Genomic DNA, 26,172 nt, shown 5'->3' with positions numbered 1-26,172 from the left:
AAAAACTATTTTGTGTATGTGCATATTCCTATGATGGGAAGCTAGCCACCATAGATGAGGTTTGCATTTCTTCCAAATGCTGAGTTTTGCAGTCTATCACAGATTACAGAAACAATAGAAAGACAAATGGCTGCCATGACCGTAGCGTATGTGGCATTTCCCATTTGGAGAAATGGGAGATAAGTGCCTTTAAATGCAGCTCATTAAAACCAGACATTTTAAAAATAAACAGGAATGGAATTTTACCACTTCAGAGTCCAATACAGGACTGGGCAACTACAGTTTGACAATCCCATCTGCATGGCAAACTGCATAGATCAAGCTTTTATTTTCTTTCTTTCATTAACGAAATTATGTACCATTTAAAGAGAAATCTGTGAAGTTGAGTAGGGGAAAAAACATTTCAAAGGACAATGAATATATTTAAACATTTTAATTTGTATTTTATTATTTTCATTTGAAAGCTATTAGCCAAAGTTTGCTCATATCTGTTTATCGATGCTCCTTTTCTCCTTCCTGGAAGCTTGAATTTACTTCAGTTTGCGAAGCTATTGCTTGGGTTGACAGCACATTATAATCTCCATGCCTGCGATATGTGGCAGAAAAGTAATTAACATGTATTTTTTCTTAAAACCCCACAGGCATTTCAAATATTTAAATATTCCTCTTTTATATGTGTGCTCATTTTTAATATCTTAAGCATGTTTCGCTCTTAATAGAAAAATGAGCGTGACACAGGGAATGGCATGTGGGTAACTGGAGTCTCCAGACTAAAGGATTTCCCCCCCATTCCTGATACATCTCGCTACAACTGGCTATCAGCAAACAATACTCTCTTATATATAATTGAAGCAAACCAAATGCTGTCAATTAATAACATATTATCAGAGCAAATTAAACAGATACACAGATGTAGACATTTTCTGCACTGAAAAAGTCCTTTAACAGCAGTATGTACATCTCTTGGGTCATCTCCCATTGGGCGATGTTGGACTCCACCAGTTGTCCGATTAGTTCCTATATATGTATATCGTCTGCTGGCTCTCTGCCCGCATTCTCCACCAATGTTGACACACTGTGGAGTGATGGACCCTCAAAGTCTGTGGCTTGCAACCAAGCTCCCGGGACACCCTACTCGACACCCCACAGTGTGTCACAAAAACAATATATGTATATGGTACTGTGGTGGTTTGAACCTGGTACCGGGGATCTCGGGCAGGAGCTTAGGACACACAGAGGCAGTTTTAACACTAGAACTAGGCAGCACTATGGAGTAGTGGTTGTTGTGTTGTAAAAGTACCGTTCTACAGTTGACCTATACTGTAGACGTCGCAGTGAGATTACTATTAAGTTCCTGCTGACAGGAAGAAGGAGGTTGTTGCACTAAGATGAAGGAATGAAGATTGTTTACTTTCACAGTACTGCTCTCATTCTTTAATACTGTGAACCTACTAGTCATAACAAATTGGTGACGAGGATGGCTTTCCTTTCGCTGCACCCTCCTGGTTTTTTCCTGGAATGCCCGGGTGAACTGAAAATCACTTTTAAAGCTTGGAAGCGGGGATTTGATAACTACTTGCTTGCTATGGGTGGCAGTGACTTTTCTGCCGAAAGGAAGAGAGCCTTGCTAATACACTGTCTAGGAACAGAGAGCCAGAGGATATACAATACGTTACCACTTTCTGCGGACACTTATGGTGGTACTGTGCTGGTATTGGAAACGTTCTTCACGCCCAAAGTAAATGTGGTTGCCGAACACTACCGCTTCAGACAACGAGCTCAGCATGTTGGTGAGTCTACCGATCATTATGTTGCTGATTTAAGGGAACTCGTTGTCTCATGCGCGTTTGGAGAAATGACTGATGAAATGGTACGCGATCAAATCGTTGAAAAGACATGCATTCCTCCTATTCGGGAAAGGTTGCTACTGGAAATGGATTTAACCCTTGATAAAGCTCTTACGCTGGCCAGACAAATCGAAGCGGCAATTACAGAAGCAAAAGCTATCACTGATGGGGAGACAAGACACGTGGGTGCTGTACATAAAAAAATCATTAAGAGCAGACAGGAAAACAATAAAGAGAGAAACAATTGCAGCTACAGTTAAAAAATAAATGTGTCACACTGTTTCCGTTGTGGATCTGCTAGTCATTTAGCAAATTACCAGACCTGCCCTGCTAAAACCTCAAAGTGCAGATCATGTGGAAAAGTGGGACACTTTGCTAAAGTCTGCCGAACTGGCTCACTTTCAGTAAATGAGCTTGCTTTACCTGAAGTTACTGTGCTTAGTGTGGAAAGCTGTGATATCAGTGGCGGAAGACTGCTGTGCAAAATTACCATTAGTGTAATACCACAGAAGACATGTACACTAGATCTACTTGTAGACACAGGCTCTGCAGTTTCTATTTTGCCTGAGCGTCTTTACCAGCAGTATTTCACCAACTGTGACTTGACAATACCCAAAGTAAAGTTGGAGACATATTCAAAGGAAAAATTGCATGTCATAGGCTGTTTACCTGCAACTGCCACACTTCGTGACAAAAAGGCAAAAACAGATTTCTACATTGTGAAAGCAGGAACACCAATACTTGGAATGGACCTTGTGACTGCTCTTAAATTACAAATTTCAGGAGACCAGCTACTTCCAGATGTTCCAAACATGTGTACTGTCCTACAGTCTGCTGCCACTTGGTCTGAATGGAAAACTCAAAACAGCAATGCTGCAGCGGAATTTGGCTGTGCAAAAGGATTTGTACACAAAGTGAAAGTACGCACAGATGTGAAGCCATTACAGCAGAAACTTCGACGCTTACCGGTTTCAGTCCGTGATGCTGTTTCTGATTAACTCCAATGGCTGGAAAAGCATGGAATAATTGAAAGAGTGGATTCATCTGAATGGGTATCTCCAATTGTGGTGACCCAGAAAAAAACTGGTGGCATCCACATCCAAACAAGGTTGTTGTAATAGACAGTCACCCTCTACCTCTTATTGAAGACATCCTGTCAGAGTTGAGGGGGTTTGAAATGTTTTCAACACTTGACCTTAAAAGTGCCTACCACCAGGTCATACTGCATGAGGAAAGCAGAGACCTCACGGCTTTCATTATGCATGAGGGACTGTTTAGATACTGCCGTATGCCTTATGGCCTGAGCTCCGCACCTGCAGCCTTCCAGAAGATGATGACCATAATCCTCAGTGGTTTAACAGGAGTACAATGTTACCTAGATGACATCATAATCTATGGGAAGACACCACAGGAACATGAAGCAAATTTGCATCCTGTTTTGTTCCGCATTGACAAAGCAGGATTGAAGCTCAATGTTGCTAAATGTCAGTTTCGTAAAACCAAACTGTGCTTTCTTGGATACGCTATTTCACCAGATGGCTTACACCCAGACGAAACTCATGTTACTGCTATGGTGGAGGCTCCACTGCCAACTGATGCTACGAGCTCACATTCTGTTCTTGGGCTCAGTGCGTGGTACAGTAAATTCGTGCCAAATTATGCTATGGTTGTAGAGCCTATGAGAACTCTTCTGCGCAAGAATAAAACGTTTTGACCAAGTTAAGCACATGATTGTGAACAGCCCTGCCCTAGCCCTGTTTGACCCAAAGTTACCAACAGTTGTCTCTGCAGATGCGTCAGACTATGGACTTGGTGCTGTTCTTACACAGCTCACAGAGACCGGTACCGAACAAACTGTTGCTTTTGCCTCCGGGAGATTATCAGACTCTGAAAGGAAATATTCCATTTTAGAAAAAGAAGCATTGGGATGTGTCTGGGCTGTCGAGAAATGGCGAACATGGTTATGGGGCAGGAAGTTCCTTCTGCATACAGACCACCACGTCTTGACTACTCTACTGACCACAAAGGGAAACAATCGAGCTGGAATGCGCATTGCGAGATGGTCTGCTCGTCTGCTGGAATACAACTATGATGTTCAGTACAGAGCTGGATCCTCAAACTCTGTCACTGATGGACTTTCTAGATTACCATTGCCTGTTACAGACAGTGTTTACCACGAGACAGTAGAGACTGTTGCAACTATCTATGAAGGCCTGTTTCGAAAGAGGAATTTCAAGCTGCTTACTTATCCTGTCCTGTGCTGACAAAGCTGAGCTCACTAATGTTGAAACACTGGTCTGCATGTCAAACGAAACAAGATTCTGACATGTCTCCATTCTACTACATTCGGAATGAACTAGCAGTAGTGGACAGTTGTATTGTGCGAGGGACTCATCGTCTTCTAGTTCCAGTCTCCCTGCAGAAAAAGACTGTAGATCTTGCTCATGAGAGTCACCAGGGTATTGTACGCACAAAACAGCGGCTGCGGGAAGTGTACTGGTGGCCTAAGATGGACTCTCAAATAGAAGCTGTGATTAAAGCATGTACCACCTGCAATCAACATGACAAAACTGCTATAACCCATACTGTACCGCTTCAGCCAGTGCCGTTACCAGAAGTGGCTTGGAACAAAATTGCATTGGACATTGTTGGGCCTTTCAAAGTTGAACTGAAGTTCAGTTGGGGGATCAAGTGAGGATAAAGAAACCTTGGAAGACCAAAAACGGAGAGTCTAAATACTCCACTCCAAGGGTCGTGGTGAGAAAGAAAGGTTGCAGTACGTACCTGCTGGATGATGGGAAAACATGGAATGCATCTCATCTGTCCGCTTTCCCTGAAATGATGCCAAGGCTGAATACTGGTAGTGTGACAAACCAGCCTGGTCCACAGCTGAGAGAACCTGTACCTCCTGTTGTTTCCTATAAATTGGTTCGGTAAGGAATCCTCCTCAATGGACTAAGGACTTTGTAATGGACTGAGACCTCAAGGAAATAAAACTTAAAAAAGGGGAAATATGTTGTGTTGTAAAAATACTGTTCTACAGTTGGTCTATAGACGTCGCAGTGAGATTACTATTAAGTTCCTGCTGACAGGAAGTAGGAGGTTGTTGCACTAAGATGAAGGAATAAAGATTGTTTACTTTCACAGTACTGCTCTCATTCTTTACTACTGTGAACCTACTAGTCATAACAGTGGTTACGGCTCTGGATTCATAACCAGAAGTTTGTGGGTTCAAATCCCAGGTGGGGCAGTGCTGTTGTACCCTTGAGCAAGGTACTTCACTTAGATTGCTCCAGTTGTGTAAATGGGTATGAATGTAAGTCACCCTGCATAAGAGCATCAGCTAAATGACAAGTAATGTAACTGCCAGGATTTCAAACAACTGCCACAAGGCTGTGAATACTTATGTACATGTGCTTTTTTTGTTTTTTATTTTTAATACATTTGCAAATATTTCAAACACACTTCTTTCACGTTGTCATTATGGTGTATTGTTTGTAGAATTTTGAGGAAAATAATGAATTTAATCCATTTTGGAATAAGGCTGTAACATAACAAAATGTGGAAAAAGTGAAGCACTGTGAATACTTTCCGGATGCACTGTATATCAGATATAACTTAATATTTGTATTTATGAACACCTGATACAAAAGAGTTAGCATACACCAGAAAAGATGTTTCTTGTGAGGCATTGTTCACTACAAGTGGTTTTCAATGTTCTCATGATGAGATAAAGGTATAAAGGTTGCGCTTGACCAACTTGATGAGCTTAGTCGGAGGGTGGTCAGACTAGTATGGTAGATATATATACCGTATTGTGATTGTTGACAGCTGCTAATAAAATTAATAATAATAATAATAATAATAATAATAATATTAACAACAATAACCACATTATTATAATTATTATATTATTATTAATACAAATAATGTGTAGAATGACGTATGTCAGTTTGTTAGCACTTGAAAGGATTATAATACATTATTTCACAGTAAGTTTGATTTTATTACAAAGCTCAGACTAAATTGTCAGCTGCATTTCATTGATTTCAATGTGCTTATATTTATTTTAATGATTCTGCAGCTGAAACACTGCATGCATTAAAATATTAAAATTAAAATATTTAGTAACACCTAAAAACGGACATGCGCAAAATATGAACAAACACAAAGATATTTTAATTTGGCAAAACCTGTTCAAAATGCGGCTATGGCAGTTCTAGTGTTAAGGTGCAAAGTGTGATTTATTGTACACAGTGTGCCGTGCTCAAAACAAAAGGACAAAGAAAACCCTAGCTCATTGAACGGGTCCCTACTCTACACTAGTGGTGGGCGATACGAAATGAAATTAATTTCACAATATTTTCCACTGTCCAGACGATAACAATACGATATAACGATATATATATATATATATATATATATATATATATATATATATATATATATATATTTTTTTTTTTAATTCTGAATTAAATTGTATGAGCCCTTTAAATAATAATAATAATAATAATAATAATAATAATAATAATAATAATAATAATAATAATAATAATACATTATACAATGTATGCACCTAAAAGCTTTTTTTATTGTGCAAGTTTTGTTTTTACTTCTGTGGCAAAACTGTGCAAACAGGCAACATATATAAAGGTATATGAATTAAATAAGTATATAGTAAAATTGAATATGAAGATATTTCAAGTACTTTTTCGTCAGTTCATCTGAATCTCATTCAAATTAGTGGGACACCACCTCTATTTCTCCGACTGTGCGATGCAGGATAAACAGTGAGTTTGCATGGGAATGTCACAAATTATAGTTTTATTGGCCATTATAATATAATTGGATGGTAGGCTAATTGGCGATGTCCTTGATTGCAAATCACCCTCTAACTCTGAACACCAAAAGTGATTGAGGTTTATAAACCGTGTGGAGCTGTAGTGCTGCTTCCTTCCCTGCACTTTCTGCCCCAACTCTCACTTCTGTGAGCTTAACTGTGTTCTTTCATCCGGTCAAACCTGGCAAAACCTGATACCATTTCCATATCCGTGTTTAATTTGGCCAGACTAGAAATTGCTTTGTCATTTATTTATTTATTCTCCCCACCTCTCGCTTCTGTGAAAGCCATCCTAGTATAGGGGATGAAGCTTACAATTGGGATGATCAGACCAGGCTGCTGTGGAGGAAGGATTTTGTTTTGAATGTAGAGAAAAATATTCTAGATTTTATTTTTTTTGTTTACAAGGCTTATGAGAGATTTACAGAAATCAATAACATAACTCATTAACAAGTTAACAATTCACCTGTAAATAATTAACATTTTATGTAAAAACATTAAGAACAATAAGAAAAATAATAATTATGAGGCGTTTTGACACATCTAGCTATACTTGGATTAATAAGTGATTAATATTGCCCTTAGAATTGCAGATTATTTGCAATCAAATATTAAAGCATGACTTTAAGTTAGCCGTGTGTCTTTTGAGACCTAGGGTATCAACGACATGGTTGGATAACTTGTTCCAGACTCCCACAACTGTTTGTGTAAAGAAGTGCTTCCTGTTTTCAGTCTTAAAGCACTTCCTCCAAATTTCCATTTTTGACTTTCTCAATATCTTTCAGGATCTTGCCACTTTTATCAAGGTGCCTTGTTATAATCTCTATTCTAGGCCAAAGAGACCCTTGACACTGTCTGTGTAGGACCATCCATGTTTTTAGCAGATTATCTGGCCCCTTTTCTTTTAATCAAATCCAGAGCAGCAATGTTGTTGTGGTGGTGGTGGTGACCAAAGTTGGCACATTGTTTTACATGAGACTTGTCTAGTGCCTTGTGCAATTGGTAGAACTTATTTGTATTAAAATTTGACACCTTTAACTATATGATATTTTCCTTTATGACTGATTCTCTATTACCTAGACATTAACTAGAGGAGGAAAATGTTGGGTCAGTGTAGCCAACTATTGGATATAATAGCAATACTTATATGTAAATTAACAGTTAGAAGTTTTGCTTTGATTTGAAGCAAGGTGCATGTTAAAATATCAGTACTGTCCATACCCTATCTCAGTGCATGACATCAGTACTGTCCATACCCTACCTCAGCGCATGATGTCAGTACCCAGACCATTACATGGCTTTTAGGAGACTGCTCACACCACTGACTTGTCTCAATGGCATGACATCATGAAGGTGCTTTAAGCCAAATTAATGTACTGCTTAAATACAAACAGAGCACCAAGGGAGAAATTATGGTTACGATTATGGTTTTGTTTGTGGTCTTGATTGATCCTCTCGGGTTACTCACAGTGAAGTGTGCATGATTTCTTTATATTGCTGGTGTTACTCTGGTAATGTTGTACAGTATGTTGTACATTGCATTGCAATCAAGAAATCTGTTTTTTTGCCTGCCATAGTAAAACATTTCTTCCCTTTCCTCCCATACTATTTGCCAAATATAACTGCATGCTTACAAGAAAATAATGCGCATGTCATGTAGAAAGCTCTGTGCAATGCATTATCAAGTATCAATGTATGCAAGTATCAATGGAGTAATATGCACTGTTCTGGATACGTAGAGCAGTGAGAGAAGGTGCCATGATAATGACTGGCTTTTAAGGCAATACGGTTGCTTCTTCTTGTGTGACTGGAATCTCACTAGAAATTGCAGCCTTTCAATCACACAGAATGATTTGATGTTATTAATATCTTGACTGACATGGCAGTTGTAACATTTTCTTTCCCATTATTTCACATGGAAGATTTTATTTATGTAGCAATATCAACCTGCAGTCGTTTAATGCTGTGACTTTTGATCGACATGAGACCCCGGTTGCTTCTGTTATTTATTATGTAGTTATTTGTTAAATGAAAGAAGTTGTTTCTTATATAATAGAAGATTCTAATATTTTCATTTCGTATAAGTGTAGCATTCTAATATTTTACATTTCTGTTTACTTGTCAGAACCCCTAGAGGATTATGATTGATTGACTTGAATATTTAGTTTAATCTTAAATGGATTCAAATGTAAAATGAAAGAACCAAAAATCCTAAAGCATGGCAAACTTGTGAGCTTCTTAGATGCAACAGTGGTTTAGATTGGATTTCCTTCACCTTCAGTAAAAGTCATCGTCATTTAAAATGTATATTTTCTTAAAGGTCTGTAAAATTAGAAGGGCTGTGTGCATGCTAGATGTCCCATGGTCATGTTTTCTGACACTTCATGTGCTTTCATGGAGAGGAAGAACTTCCAAATGACAGACGTGAGTTTGCATTAATACATTTAATAAAATTGCCCTCCAGAATGCAAATCATATTAAATCCTAGTAAGGAAAGGTATTTAATATCTCATTCACATATTTATATGAACTCTTTAACTACAGAAACTGCGAAACCACAAACGATAATACAGTCTGCTTAATCTAGAAACATTGAACAAAAGAGGACCCTTTAGACCTGAAGTAGATCTATTTGACAACCAAGTTCTTGTATGACCTCAGTTTGAATGTAAAAATCCCTCATATGTCATATGAACACAATCATTACACACAGACACAGATTATCTATCTATGCAGCTCTAAGAAGAGATTTACATTTGGGAGGAGGTTTTGGAAGTGGACTGTTTTCTTCTCCATGTCGAAGCATGTTGTCTGTTAGTCTCCATCATTCAGGCTCCCCTGAGGACAGCTCTGTGTATGTGATAAATCATCTCTGTAGGAGTCAACCGCTGCAATGTTTTAAATAAATAAGTAATGAGACATGAAGACTGATTAGCCAGAGAGGGAGTGTACATGCTTACATTCATGTGCCGAGTTGACATTTAACCCTGTAAACAGTGTAAAAATCTGCAAATTATTCCTTTAATTATTTGTTAATGTGTAGTGTACAAATAGTATGCCATGAATTATGGTCTCATGGATTTAATAAATAGTCTGGGGATCCTAATTAAACACTCCACCTGGCTCAATACCAATTATAAGGTTAAAAATAGCTTTGCATACCCAGAAAACCCAATCTGATTTCTTACAGCAAATTGTTTGCTATAGTATTGTATTGTTCTTGGTTTCATTTGAAATCAGATAGGTTTGCAATTGGGATATAATGTAGGATTTATGTTTTTCTTTCTTGTTAAAAATATAACCCTTCATTACAAATTGTATAACACATTTGAAGACTAACTGCTATGGTCTTTACTTTTGATAACTTTGTATCACTGGACATGTTACACATTTGTAGATTTTGCAGATTAATTCGTGTAACAGATACTAGCAAATGCAATGCAATATGAAAGGATAGTCAGTATTTGACACTTTTTATTTTATTAATATCGCATAATCTTTGGGCTGCCATTCTGCTTGAAACCTCTTTGTAGTTGTATCGCAAAGAAAAAGGCTTGCTCAGCTTCAGTGACTTTCTTGTGTCATCTCGCCTCAGCGCAAGGTTAATCCCACCAAGGAAAAGCTATCAATGGATCAGCCTTTAGAAAGTGTTGTGGTCTGTGAAAACATTGGGTAGATATTTATTACCAATTCAAAGCCAGTTTTGAAACAGGGAGTTTAAGGATACTTTACAGTGTTATGTACCTTCACATTAAGTCATTCCCCACCTCCCCATAGTATTTGCAAGGAGGGGAGGCAACCATTAGGCCTTGGCTTTAAGCCGTGGACCCCCAGAGATTAATTTTCTTCTTTAACAATCTATCATCCTATAGTTTCTTTCTCCACCGTGCATAATGTTTTTTTTTTTTTAATCTGTAAAGCGCTCTGTGGCTACCCTGCGATGGGCACTATACTAAATAAAAACTGATTTTATTGATTGACTCTCGATATATATTAAATGTATAAACTCTCACATTTTATAATGGAACTTTTCAGTTCTTGCCAAGTATACACATATATGCAAAGAGTTAGAATAATATGACGTACTCGGACAAAAGGTATAGAAACTAAACAGTTAAACATTATAAAACTAAAAAGGCTTTATTTTCTGTCAGCTGCCCCATATATACATTTCTAATTGTTGATGCTTACTGTAAAAAAGAGAAACCAAAACTAATATTAAATACATTATACTACTAAATAATTAAATAAATAATTACTAAATTGAGTTGAATTAAAATGTCTTTATCTCACTTGTATTTTTCATGCAACCTCAATTGTTCTTGCCCCTCTCTTCAGATCATAAACAAGTTTGCGGTTTTCATTCCTAGCTATATGTATTGTAGGAAAGTGTATCTTTTTTTTAAGTTTATTTACAATAGCTATATGGGCAGTAGTGTGGAGTAGTGGTTAGGGCTATGGACTCCGGAGCACAGGGCTGTGGGCTCAATTCCAGGTGGGGGCATTGCTGTTGAACCCTTGAGCAAGGTATTTTACGTAGATTAATCCAGTAAATGCTGACAATAATTGTGATATCTTGTAACAATTGTAAGTCACCCTGGATAAGGGTGTTTGCTAAGAAATCAAGTTTTATATATGTATATACAAGGCTTGTCTGTCCATTTATATATACAAATGGACAGACAAGCCTTTAAGTGCCAGACTAAATTGACCTTGTCCAACACAGTGTCTGTGGGTCAGGACCAGCACAAGAAACTTAAACCTGATCTTTCCCTACAAATCCCCCCCATCACTCACTTCACCTGCCATTTTCTCTCCCAAGAGGGGCAGCCAAAGAACAAGACAACTGTACACTTTCTATGTCGGTATTAAACGAACAACCTACAAGCAAAATAGGCTGAAGAAGGCTCCCATCAGCACACCACCCCTCTCACAGCAGCATCCTTCTGCCCTACACCCTGCCCTGGACATGACACAGTGCCAAGCCAAGTGGGCACGTGCTTTCACACTACTGATTCAATAACTGCATTAGATTTGCGGACCCTGAAGGAGTGCGCAGTGCCTTTATTCTTGCTCTGCATGGCTGAGTGCTGGCTGACCCACCTCCTGAGGTAGGTAGCTCTTCACCCAGGTTAACCCACACTCTCAGACTAATCATTATCATCATCCGAACTGCTAACATTTTTCTGGTAACCTAGGTTAGGGTGCTAGTGTAAAAAGGGCTTTAAACACCATCCCTGGTCTCCTGCTAACCTACCCTAACAAGGTATGTAATGCATAACTACTTCGACAGACACAACGAAATCTCAGACCAGTACCTCCCAATGAATGTCACACTCGTGCTGAATGTGTAGCTGTGGTTTTCACAGGCAAGGCCCTTCATTACAGCAAGACACCAATTCACACTTTGCCCCAGCTGTGTTACATGACAGTGACAAAGAAAAACCCAGTGGGAAATAGAGAAGGGAACAAAATTAACCTTAAAAGTACCAGGGATGGAAAGTTGTTAATTTTGTAATTAAAGTGAAAGACATTTGGCACTGGTAGAAGGGTTATCAATTACAATTCTTTTATATTTTTTATATCAGGATCTAATAGAAAATGCATGATCCTCTCTGTCCAACACTTCCATGAAGAAGGGGGCTATTGAGCAGGGATGGTTTATTGCATCCCTACATCATTTTTTATTATTATATGGTACCTTAGATTTTAATGGATTTTCTGAAAGGAGAAAGTAAATCAATCATGGGAGCTATTGTGCTGAATAGAAATTGTGTCCCATTGCTTAAAAAAAAACTGCAGCGTCTTTCCCTTAGTTAATTAATTTGGCTTGCACTGTACTTGAGCAGAAACACAAAGCCATAGTCATAAAACCCAAACTGTCATGCCAAGGTAACACCGGTTTCTCCTAACGTGAAAAAATTAAATACCGGGGAAGTATTACATACACAAAGGGCCCGATATTCAAACTTTGCATAATTTCCTTGCAACATGTGTGCAGGGCATTTAAGAAAACAAAAAGTTTTATTCATGAATTTGATTAAAAACATGGTTTATTTCACTTTAATTTTCCTTTAGTGCTTAAGATGCTGTTCTATCATGTTCTGTTTTTGCAGAAAATTACGCACACAGCACCTGACTACTATGACTATGACACCAACCCACATTATGGATATAGTCAGTAGTGTTGAATTGCACCCAGAAAGGGAAGATAAGTGCAGTTTTACGGTCCTGTTCAATCATGCTTGGGGCATTAGGTATAAGCCAAGGCCTTGGCTCATCATCACACAGAACAGAGATGAAACAAACTTGCAGAGGTAGGAGCACAGACTAGCTGGAATGCGCTGTCTTCACTATCACATCACTTCTGGAGAAGCTGAGAATGACCATACTTGAGTGGAAGCACCTTGATCAATATAGTTCATAAGCATATACAAAATAAAATCAGTCAGTATTTGTATTTTATTTTGTATATACTTATGAACTATATTGATCAAGGTAATTTCTAATTTCTAAAATTACAAAAATAAATGTGCGTCATGCTGCAATATATTTTTGAAATGGTGCACCCAAAAGGTTAGTGGCACCAGTGCCACCAGTGGGAAATGCTAGTCTGGAGCCGTGTGTAGCCTAGCGTACCTTTACATGTATAATGCAAAATATTCCAGATATAATAAAATAGGATACGTTATAGCTACCCATAAAGGTCAGGCCACAAGGGTCAAAGTTACATAAAAACCAGCTTTGTGTGCCGTTTGAGTGCACCCTACATTTATATAATGTTATAATGTTGTGTTACATATTTTAAAATAAAATAACCAAATAATAATGTTATATAATACATTAATAAGACATATCATATCCTGGTCTTAACAAATGTAATACACTGACAGGTAAAAGGAAATTAAACCCTTCTATCATTACCAGATATTTTAATGTGATTTAATACAAGTATGCAAAAACCCATAAACATGCCCAAGAAGCCACAGGACACACTGGCGTGTGGAGAAGCAAGAGTTATCCTGCTGATCCCTGGCCACCCTGCCTCAGCAGGTTTTGGTCAGTTTCTTGCTACCCCCTGACCGCTTTACAGACACTTCTGTCCCACCATGGATGTGAGAGACGTATTTCTATAAGGGCTGGGGGTACCTTCAGAGAGACAGAAAAAACTGTGAGTAAGGAAAATACTACTGACAAATCACTTGGCCCCTCGCCTCCTACCTGATGTACTGGGGTGTTGTCTTTAGTGTTTGAGATCCTTGTAAGGCCCAACCATCTGGTGCTCTGACGATTAGAAAAGATAAGCATAAGCAATAGCCAAGAGGCCTCTTGTTTCTGGGGTCTCTTGCTATAGCAGCTTTACATGGCTCCTGGGAGAGTTCTCCTTTGAAGACACTTCCCTTGTTTGATTAATGCTGTTTGGTGCCTTTTATACAGCCCCTCTGGCCCTGTCTCTGTTGCAGTATTGATTGGGATAATTGAAGAGTTCAGGGCATGCTGTGCTTTGCGAGTGATCCTTCTCTGTCCCTCGTGTGTTTCTCTCATGACAAACCTCTCGTCAGGGGGTCGTAAATTCAACCCTCTTTTTCACCTGGGAGACACAAACTCTAGAGTGCTTTTTAAGGTGATGCAACCACCATGACAGTCCTTGGTCGATAACAAAGAGTTTTACAGCAAGCGGTTACTGGTCTGGGTATACTGTAGTGTCCCTACCTATTCATGAACAGCGTGTGCAAGCATAGGGCATCAGTCCATATTCATCAAATGGGTGCTCACACTCCAAGGAAACAACTTTCAGGCAATACAAAATATTTGTTTTAGTTCGTTTTAAATCACTACGAAAGTACCTTTGCAAATATTATGGTTGCTATCTGTGACTATCCAGATAGAGTACAAGTTAGGTTGTGTTTTCTGTCACACAGCGAATATTTTTGTTCTATGCATAGATGTTTGTGTGTATGTATGCACGTGTGTTTATGTATGCTACAGATGTATGTATCCCTAAAGATATATAGTTTAAGATTTTGTGAAAACATAATGAGTGGAAATCAAACATATATACTGTAGTGCTGACCTTGAAGAAAGTTGAGTATATAAAGATTTACAGACTAGTACTGCTATCGCATGGAGAACAGCCGAGTCGTTTCTCTACATGCATCAACTCTGCACGAAATGAAATGCCAACAAGCCACAGCCAATGCTCGGCATTTTTAAATGGATCTCATATTCAGGAAAAATCTTTTGTAATTAGTTTAGATTCATTAAGATGTGGATGTTCCTCATTGTATCCTGACCTGTTTATGGGGGAAAGAGGCACTGAAATAAAACATTGAAAATTACTGTCAGGGGAGGAAGCCAAGCATCTGAGTGATTGAACACAGATGAGATTTCACTGTGAAGGACTGACCAATCCACTGCAGCTGATTCAGTAGGATAAGACTTAAATGTCCTGGAAATGTACACACACACACACACACACACACACACACACACACACACACACACACACACACACACACAAACTATACAAACAAAAATAACAATACAAACAAATGTAACTGTGTTAAGTGGATTTCTTGCAATTCCTGCTCCTTACTGCACTACAGTTTGTTTTACATGTGCTTCATCTCCAACTGTGGTTTGTTTCACAGGATTTTAACAGTTTTGTTGTTGCTACGTGACTTTGATTCTGTCAGTCAAGCAGCAGTTCGTTACAAATAATTGTTTGATGTTTGCTTAAAATAATTTAAAACCTTTATAGCCACAAGGCATAAACATTATTCAAACATATTCCTGTAGTGATAATCATGAAATATATTAGAAAACTGAGACGAATCATTTAAAAATGAAAGGAATCCACAGGAGATATACCTATGGCACTGGGCTTAGCTGAGAATGAATGTTAATTTAGAAGATTAAAGAAATAAGATCATGGCATTGTTGTTGCTCTGTTGATATTGAGCTCTGTAAGAACTGTGACAACAACTGTAAAAAAAAAAAGAAAAGAAATTACATGTTCCTAAATAAACAGTGCTCAAATGTATTCATCTCATTATAATCTGTTTCATGGACTCACCTTTGACTCAACCTTCTCAGGGGAGTTTTGACCACCCCTTCAACTCTTGCATGATTGGTGCTTGTTAACTGCTGTCTTCATCTCATACCATTATATTGAGGTCTGTAAATTGTGAACTTTGATTTTATGTTTCCTTAACCATTGGGAATTCAGATATGTGCTTTGGATTGTTGTCCATGTGAAATTACACGTGAACGTTTTGCAAGGGGGCATCGTTTATTGAGTGGGACAAAATATTGCTTCATAAATTGAAATCCATCCATCCCCCGATTCTAGCAAGGGTACCAGGATTGAATGTTGAACAGATTCAACTCATAGAAGAGATGACAGTCTTTGTCAGGTGATCTACACACACACCAGCACCACACATTTTGTGTGTGTGTCCAAAACAAACATCACAAAAAACACATTTTCTTTCATCCAATAACAAAGCATGGTCCCAATCCACGGCACTCTGCCATGGATACCAGGTGTATGCAGATGATGTCAAATGATTGTCTGGCAAATATTGTTTTCAAAGAATGCCAAAGCTTCTTACAGCCACACAGTTGTTACCCTTAGGTTTAAGTTTGCCTCCTGAACCACTTTTTCTGCACTGCTTGTTTGGATAAAATTCTTTCTTGCATCCTTTTCCTGGAAGGACATTAACCATCCCAATAGCCTTCGTGACGGACACCACAGTCAAACTTGGTTCTTATGGATTGTTTTTCACATGTCAGTTGACGTGTGCAGGCAGATAAGAGATGAACACAATCTGTGCACTTCACCCAATTCTCTGATTCTCCTGATGATGATGAATGGTACTACCTAGTTCTTTTATGCTCAAGGTGACTTCACAAAACTTCCATTAACTCTCAGACATTTTGTGACACCAGATGACCAGAAGGCAGTGTAGAATTACATGTGTCATGATCATTACCAGCACAGTCTTACGATATGGATATAGATACAGATGCTGAACATCATGCATTTAGAAATATATGTAAGGACTTTTGACAGGTGTGTAATTTACATATTGTGTAATATTGTTAGTCCTGAATATATTTATATTTTTATAAAAATACTATACAAATAATAACTGTAGTTGTAATTGTAATAATAATAATGATAATGTGATTAGTAATGGTTTGTTTGTACTCCACACAAAGTTAACCGAATTCAGGACGGTGCTGTGCTGATCAATGCCTCAGCAGACATTCACCCCAACATCTTACAGGACTGACTGGGTTCTTGCAGAATGTCCAGCTATCTGGAGATGAAGGAACTCGGTCCCCTTCAGTACCTCAGTATTCAGCATTCGTTGTAAGCAGTCATGGCACCTTTGGTTGTCTTTTCCCTCATTCACTCATCACAGTAAATGAAGGGGAGAAGACTTTAAATGCCTCCACTGTGAGGATCAGAGACAAACCTATGGAATAATTTATTACCTGCTGTAAAAATAATATATGCCCCTGTCTTACTTACCATTTTACAACTTTCTTTTAATTAAGTCAGCATGGTTTCCTCCAGCAGCGATGTGAGGGCCTCCTGTACTTAACACATATTCATCATTATGCCACAGAAGTCTGTGCAATATACACCGATCAGCCATAACATTATGATCACTGACAGGTGAAGTTCCTACACCGTTCACCCAATTTGGATGTGACTACCCTCAAATTAAAGATGAAAGTCTATACTTGTTTCCATTCAAATCCATTGTGGTGGCATACAGAGCCAAAGTTATGACAATTGTTTCACTGTGTAAATACATATGGACCTAACTATTGTAGCGTAAGGTACACTTATAAATTTCAATTAAAGAAGTGAATTTATAGTATCACCATATCACGAATCCTGGAATCTTGTAGAACTCAATTTCTGTAATAATTGGACGCAGACACCAATTCCAAAGATATAAATTGTCAAATTTATTAAAAAACAAAGACTAAATGTAGCACTACACTAATTATACAAAAGGGAAAAACTAATTAAAATTCAACTCTAGATCAACAAATCAAAGACAAATCACTTCCGTGACCAAATCAAAGACCATGGGATCGCATATGATATCACACAAATCGTTAAACAAAAAAGGTTATAAACACATTGACTACAATACCGGTTAGTAAGACGAAGGTGAGTCTCTCATTAGTATTGTTAGTCAGACATTAAATAACTACGCAGGTTAGTATTTATGTCAGGAGACTTCTCGTTATATATATATCAGTCTCATTTACGTTTAGGTGCCGAGAAAGATCCTATCATTACTTGTTACCACAATTTCCCTTAACTGATTATTATTCAATGATTAAGGATAGGCAGGGCCACCAATAATCTAACGTCTATTAACTTGTGTCAATTTTCAGACTAAACAGTTAAACAGGAATGAGAGGATATTTCTCGGCGTTGACAGATTTTATTTCTAAAATTATCAACAAAACAGTTTAATGCAACACACATTTATATTTAAGAAAACTAAATGATATTACACATTCTAGAGTTATGAATCACAGATTAACATTTCTAATTGATTTCTCAAATGACATGAATCACAAGCTCCAAACTGTTAAACTTATCTGAACTTCGTCGCAGAGAGGCCTCTCTGGCTTCGGGCTCAGATAACAGCACACGGCACGAGGTCCGTGTGGTTTGGAACAAAGGCAGTCCGGTTCGGCTTTGTCCAAGAACTTCCACTCAGTCGATGCACCTGGAAGTTGGGGTTTCGCGAATGTAGAGTCTTTTCCAAACAGATTTTCCACTGGTTTGAAGGCTCCAAGGTTGTGCACAAAATCTTCTTTGTAAGCAGGGTTTCCACCGTAGTTACTTGAAGACAAAGTCTTTGAGGAAAGCAGGGCCCTGTTTGGTTCCAATGGTCAAGTTTCTTAAGACTCAATAGCTATTTAAATGACTGACACTTTCGTATACAGTCGACTTAGTCAATTGTCCAGCTGTAAAACTCCACTGATCAGGTGGGCACAGGCGGGCATGCGCAGTCTGTAAAGTCCTTTAAAATAATTCTTTGTACGGCTCAATCTCCTTCTCCCAGTTTAACTCTTCTGTTGCCGGCAAAGACTTGGTTGGTTTCTGGTTCCCATTCGGGCAACAGAGCTACAGGTTGAGCTGTGGCAGCGAGTTTCTGGTTCAGGTGAGAGAGAGAGAGAGAGAGAGAGACTGTGCGCTGTTCCTTATAGTCTGTCAGATCAATAGATGATTGGTTCTTGAGTTTTTGAGATTGGATTTCAGTTTCAGCCCCCAGTGTCCTATTGGAGGGGGGCTTGATTTATGACTGTCAATCCATGCCATCTTTTGGAAATGCCGGTTGGCCCGGGTTCATAGCTCTATGTCAGGATTTCAGCTCTCGTCCACTTCAAAGCTTTTGTATTATCTCTAGGCCCTATTCCCCAGACATCTCACAGCAGGATTCCAAACTATTTGGCCTCTTCTCGGTGCCATCCTCCCCAAAACTGTCACTTTGATGCAAACCAGTTCCAAGCTGATGAGCTAAGGAAATCTGATAACTTTGGGGGGGAGAGGTCTTCTTTAGATCAGTGCTTCAGCTCAGAGCCAAAATGCTCTTATCAAAATACACCCAACATAATGCTACACTATATACTGTATCACGGATTTCTAATCTAGTCAACGTTAATAGGTTTGTTTTGAAAATAATACAAATAAATTGATTAAGTTAGACATACACCGATCACCCATAACATGTCAGTGGGTGGGATATATTAGGCAGCAAGTGAACATTTTGTCCTCAAAGTTGATGTGTTAGAATCAGGAAAAATGGGCAAGCGTAAGGATCTGAGCGACTTAGACAAGGGGCAAATTGTGATGGCTAGACGACTGGGTCAGAGCTTCTCCAAAACTGCAGCTCTTGTGGGGTGTTCCCGGTCTGCAGTGGTCAGTACCTATCAAAAGTAGTCCAAGGAAGGAAAAGCGGTGAACCGGCGACAGGGTCATGGGGGTCCAAGGCTCACTGATGCACGTGGGGAGCGAAGGCTGGCCCGTGTGGTCCGATCCAGCAGACGAGCTACTGCAGCTCAAATTGCTGAAAAAGTGAATGCTGGTTCTGATAGAAAGGTGTCAGAACACACAGTGCATCGCAGTTTGTTGCGTTTGGGGCTGCGTAGCCGCAGACCAGTCAGGGTGCCCATGCTGACCCCTGTCCACTACCAAAAGCGCCTACAATGGGCACGTGAGCATCAGAACTGGACAATGGAGCAATGGAAGAAGGTGGCCTGGTCTGATGAATCACGAGTTCAAGGTGTTGACTTGGCCTCCAAATTCCACAGATCTCAATCCAATCGAGCATCTGTGGGATGTGCTGGACAAACAAGTCCGATCCATGGAGGCCCCACCTCGCAACTTACAGGACTTAAAGTATCTGCTGCTAACGTCTTGGTGCCAGATACCACAGCACACCTTCAGGGGTCTAGTGGAGTCAATGCCTCGACGGGTCAGGGCTGTTTTGGCGGCAAAAGGGGGACCTACATTATATTAGGCAGGTGGTCTTAATGTTATGGCTGATCGGTGTATGTCCACATACACAGAGAGATTGCAAAAGTTTAAGCTCACGAGCAACCCACTCTCTTCAATTCACCTTGGCTGAGGAGCATTCTGTGTATACGTATTCTTAATATTTGGTGATAAATTAAGCTGTAAGCTCATTACTGGATCATAGTTAGTATTTTCAAAAATAATGTTGAAATCTATCACAAAAAATAAAAAGGAAAGATAGCAGCACTTAAAAAAAAATAGGAGGTAAATGGGCAAACTAAAACTTGCTTGTATACATAACTTTAATATATACAAAAAAACACTACCGGTCAAAACACCCAATTTTTCCAGTTTGTATTTAAATTTAAGCAGTTCAAGTCCAGTGAATAACCTGAAATGGTACAAAGATGAGCGGTAAACTGCCAGAGGTTAAAAAAAAAGTTTAGGTTTCCAAAAACTGATAGATAATGTACATTTCAGTTATACTGTGTTGCTACACCCTGTTAAGCATTATTTGGCAGTGTTACGTGCAGAGCTCCTGTGCATAGAAGTTACACTGTATTCCTGTATCAAACACAGAGAGATTATCAGATCCAGTGATGTAAAATCGTTGTGTAGAGTTTTTCATCTTGACATTTTGAGCTCTCTACAGGTGTGTGTTGCTTCTACCAAACATGGATGGTCTTGTTTTGATCAGTAGACTGTCTGGTTCCATAATTTGTCATAATTGTCAATATTTTCTGAGATTTTTTATTCCTCATCAGACCAAGTATCCCCCCACCCCCTCATTTCAGAATGTGCCCCATTTCAGAAGGGGGGGTTATAATAATCAAATTTTTCACATCAGTGAATGCTTCACATCGTTAGAAAGATGAGAGTCTCAGCTTTCATGGGATACCAAACACTTGGCAAACAACACAACAGTGAAGAGTACACATGGGATTAAAGACAAGCACACGGATTTGGTGCCCTTTTAAAGGGTACCAGAGGGGTTTGTCAGCTTAAGGGGTTAAATTTTGTTAACCAAAACAATTCCATGATTTATTTTTTATCTCCAATTGTTTATTTGTTATATGCTTTAATTTCAGAGTACATTGAGACATTAAACTGCGTACATTTCAATAACAACTGGAAAAATTTAGGTGTTCTAAAACTTTTGACCGGTAGTGTATAGAAGAGGATTTAAATGAGATAGCTGATATAAATGCCATGCTTGTCACGTTCAGTAATTCATGTAACTTTTTATTTATTTATTGACATACCCCTTGCTTGCATTACCAGTACTTGTATTGTTTACTGTATATTTCCTATACAAGCATGTAAATTGGAATTTGTAAATTGCATTATGCTTTTAACTGTACTGTATTTTTACACTTTGTATTGCTCTTATGTTTTATAAGTCACCCTGGATAAGGGTGTCTGCCAAGAAAGAAATAATTATAATAATAATGTATTTATATAAAGAATTCTGAAATAGTGACTTCAACATTTTTCTTCAAAAGTAGTTCAAATATGCAAGACTCCTCTAGGTTCTCAATGTTGTTTTGATAGATTGTGTTGTACAGGTATTTGCATGTAGGATTTAACCTCTTGGTATCTATGACTGATAACGTTGTCTGGTTATTGTCTTAATGTTTGTGTCTGTATCTCATGGAGAGCTGGGAGCACGACAAGCCTGCGTTTTTAAAGGCAGTTTCACCACAGCCGCACAAATCTTGATTTGTGTCACCCTCATCACAATTCATCAAGGGGAGACACTCACCCTAATGAAAACCATATTGTGAAAAATTAGATCATTAAGTGCTAATTAAAGGCTAATTGAACTGACGTGCAGATGAGTGAGAGTGACAGATTGCCTTGACGAGAGTCAGCTCTGTGAGGGAAAGCTCGGGTGCTGAGTGTTTGAACTAGGTGGTGACACACCATGGTTATTGCCAATTAAACAGACTGGTGTTTTGCCCTTTTTGTTTCTGTACAATTTCTTAACTATTACAAATAAAGCTCAACATTACTTTATTCAAAATTAAGCAGGGATCCTTATGAGACAATACTAGTATTGAAATGTTTGCACAAATTCAGCCTTCTGAATCCTGGAATATAATTGGCTTGATTGTTATAAAACATTGCTACAAAAACACATTTTTAGGAAACTTCTGTTAAGAGTGTTTTCACTTTTTCGGAGCAGCACCTCATAATGCAAGTAACATTAAAGTTAGATCAAATTAAATACTCTTAGTGAAGTGAGTGTTTCTCAGAGTGGCACATAGTCTGTGTGCAAGAGTAGTTGCATTTACAACTGAAATGGAAGATGTGGAATGAAAACAAAATTTGACATGAAATATACATGTTTTAAGGTGCTTTAACGAATTAAAAATAAACATAATAGTGACATATAACATAACTAAAGCCTAGAACCAAAACTTTGCCCTACCAATGAATCATAAATGACAATCAGACTATTGTGGTTTAATTTCTTGTTAGAAACCACTTTTTACTGTTTATAAATGTAATGCAACTTTTCTATAGGGGTCAAATGTTGTTACGTGAGGTAGGCAGGCTTTAACATGCTTTCCCTTTCTATCCCAGCATGTATAAGATCAGTTTCTGCTGTCTCAAATAGATATACTGTGGTGTTCAGCTATTTACTTGATATTTGCCATTAGTCCTGTTAAATACTGTATTTTTGCAGACAAAGCATCCCAAGACTTTCAGCGTATTGCTATTAAGTGACCAAGCACAGTTTATCCTTTTCCTCTCAGTTACTGGGGAGGTAGAAATTGAATTAGCTGACCGTCAGATCCAATGAGGAAATAATGACCGTAAAGACAGATGGTGTGTTTGTATTAGCAGCAGTGTGTTGATGTGTACTTTTTCCTACGTTTGTATTTGAGTGGCTCATTTGTGGCTCCCGGAGAAAACAGACCCCAATTTAGTTTACCTTGCCATTCATTCAGGGCCTTTCTGAGCAGTGAGTGCAAGTGTGTGTTCAGTGAGACCCCTTTATCATTAGGAACCTCCCACAAAGTTGAATTTTATGATGTCCAATTTCAGGTTTATTTCTCTCAAACTAGCTGTGGTTGCAATGTGACATTAGTGTTGGTTGTCCACAGTAATGGGGTCAACATGTTATTTGAAGATGCTGTGGATGAGATGGATATTTTTTAACGACATCAGTGCAGATTGTTCTCCTCTGACCCAGTACCATTACCATTACCAGTACCATCTCTACTATACCCCACTGAAGTAACATGTTTTGTTTCCCTTTTGCTCACGGCATTAGTGTGTCACTGCTTGTTAGAACTATTGCCCCTTATGTATCTCTTCAGATAAATATGCATCATATTATGCATTAAAAATCATCTCTCTCAATTCCCACTTTTTTTTTTTTCTTTCTTAAAGATTCAGCCTGAGGTTTTTAGTTTGAGCTGCTGCTTCATCTTGTATGGATTTAGGGGACATTGTTTTATTAATGTAACTACATTTCCTCTCCTCAATGTGTGATTTTTTTATGTAAGCTAGTGTTTATCAATACATTATTTAAATGATTAATAATGAAAGAGCCACTACGTCTATTCCATAGTTTTAATTTAATTTGTCTCCCTGCCTAAGCAATGTGTTATGAATACTGAATTACAACCACAGCAAAAGCCTTTTTTCTTCTGGTCAGGAACACTTATATATGTGTTATAATCTGTATACAATAGGCTCCCATCCTTTTTCCAAGCCAACAAACACACAAGGGAGGTTACAGGGAAATTGTTTAGTTTGAGGATTACAAAAGGGCTGCCTTTCTTTTGCTTCAAAAGGGGTGTAACATTTAAAAACAAGAAATACATGTACTACTGTGCTTGTCATTGTCCTCACAACATCCTACAACTCAGAAAAAATCTATTTACTTCAAACGGAAAGAGGAGTACAACATAATGTCACGTGTCCTTGGGGGCTCGGGAACAGGGGTCCCAGGTGCAGTGCTGAATAGCGGGATGGTAGGACAGGCGTGGGTCGGGTACCAGCAAACAGGGCAAACAAGGGCTGGGCGAAGACGTGGTCGAGGTCACGGGCGATGGTCGGAGGAAACGGGGCTCGGAGGAAACAGGGCTCGGAGTTGTAAGCAGCGCTGACGAGACTTCGCCCCGAGTGAGTGCAGTGATACCGGAATGTTAATAGGCGATTGACAGGTGATAAAAGAACAATGAGGGGAAAGGAAAGACAGGGAGATAGCGGCCTCTAATGGAGAGGGAGGTGGTGTACTGGGGAACCGTGACACTTAAAGTTATACTGAAATTGTGTACATTTTCTCTCTACCTTGACACTAATAGTGGGAATGTTCTTTAGCTTTTAATGTTCTTCAGTAGTTTTCTGAGGGATTTGAAACATAAATGCCTGGTTTCTGACCTTGATCAGCACTGGTCTAGGACTTCTCTACCTAATGTAACATTCTTGTTTTGCGAGGATGCTTTAGCCTTGATAGGGATTGGAGTGAAACAGACTAGGTTTCTAGAGGACTCTTCAGTAATGTAATAAAAATAGGAACTTTTATTCACTAATTAAATAAACATATTAAACAAGGCGTGGTAGTCCAAAAATATGAATTTCCAAAATATACAGTGAAGGGAAAAAAGTATTTGATGCCCTGCTGATTTTGTACGTTTGCCCACTGACAAAGAAATGATCAGTCTATAATTTTAATGGTAGATGTATTTTAACAGTGAGAGAGAGAATAACAAAAAAATCCAGAAAAAGGCATTTCAAAAAAGTTATAAATTGATTTGCATGTTAATGAGTGAAATAAGTATTTGACCCCTTCGACTTAGTACTTGGTGGCAAAACCCTTGTTGGCAATCACAGAGGTCAGGCTTTTCTTGTAGTTGGTCACCAGGTTTGCACACATCTCAGGAGGGATTTTGTCCCACTCCTCTTTGCAGATCCTCCGCAAGTCATTAAGGTTTCGAGGCTGACCTTTGTCAACTCACCGTTCTCATGATCATTGAAACTCCACGAGATGAGATCTTGCATGGAGCCCCAGAATAATCGCACCAACTGTTGTCACCTTCTCACCAAGCTGCTTGGCGATGGTCTTGTAGCCCATTCCAGCCTTGTGTAGGTCTACAATCTTGTCCCTGACATCCTTGGACAGCTCTTTGGTCTTGGCCATGGTGGAGAGTTTGGAATCTGATTGATTGATTGCTTCTGTGGACAGGTGTCTTTTATACAGGTAACGAGCTGAGATTAGGAGCACTCCCTTTAAGAGAGTGCTCCTAATCTCAGCCCGTTACCGGTATAAAAGACACCTGGGAGCCAGAAATCTTGCTGATTGATAGGGGATCAAATACTTATTTCCCTCATTACCATGCAAATCAATTTATAACTTTTTTGAAATGCGTTTTTCTGGAGTTTGTTGTTGTTATTCTGTCTCTCACTGTTAAAATACACCTACCATTAAAATTATAGACTGATCATTTCTTTCTCAGTGGGCAAACGTACAAAATCAGCAGGGGATCAAATACCGTTTTCCCTCACTGTACATTTGAGACTATAACCCCAATAATTAAGTTTTACACAATTAATCACGATAGCTGGCAGCGGCAGCTCCAGGCTACTTACAGTAGGTTTTAGGTTAAATTTGTATATCACTTGGTGTAGAGGTTAGGGAACAGTGCTGTGAACTTGGCCATCTAGGTTCGAGTTCTGATCAGTACTTGATATTTGACTAATTGTTATGAGGAGAATTGTTGCGGGGATGAATTGATGCCAGTGTAAATTGTTGGGGACGAATTGTCATGGACCCGAAAAAAATTCCAACCCATAGAGAAAAGGACTAAAGAACAATTCTGAATACTTAATTAACACAAAACAATGCTATTTATTCAAATATTGAAAATGTTGAAAATACACCTAAATGTAAACTTCCATGTATTTGTTGTAAA

General features: G+C 38.7%; 1 protein-coding gene across 2 annotated transcripts in view; it reads left to right on the top strand.

Moving 5' to 3' along the window:
• ephx2 (epoxide hydrolase 2, cytoplasmic) overlaps nucleotides 1-26,172 on the top strand; it is a 117,627-nt gene that overhangs the window by 41,397 nt on the left and 50,058 nt on the right. The gene's annotated exons all lie outside the window — the stretch shown is intronic.

Source organism: Amia ocellicauda, chromosome 1 (assembly GCF_036373705.1).
Source record: "Amia ocellicauda isolate fAmiCal2 chromosome 1, fAmiCal2.hap1, whole genome shotgun sequence".
Classification (NCBI taxonomy): Eukaryota; Metazoa; Chordata; class Actinopteri; order Amiiformes; family Amiidae; genus Amia; species Amia ocellicauda.
Note: the sequence above shows the minus strand (reverse complement) of the source record. Positions and strands in the feature narration are given on the sequence as shown.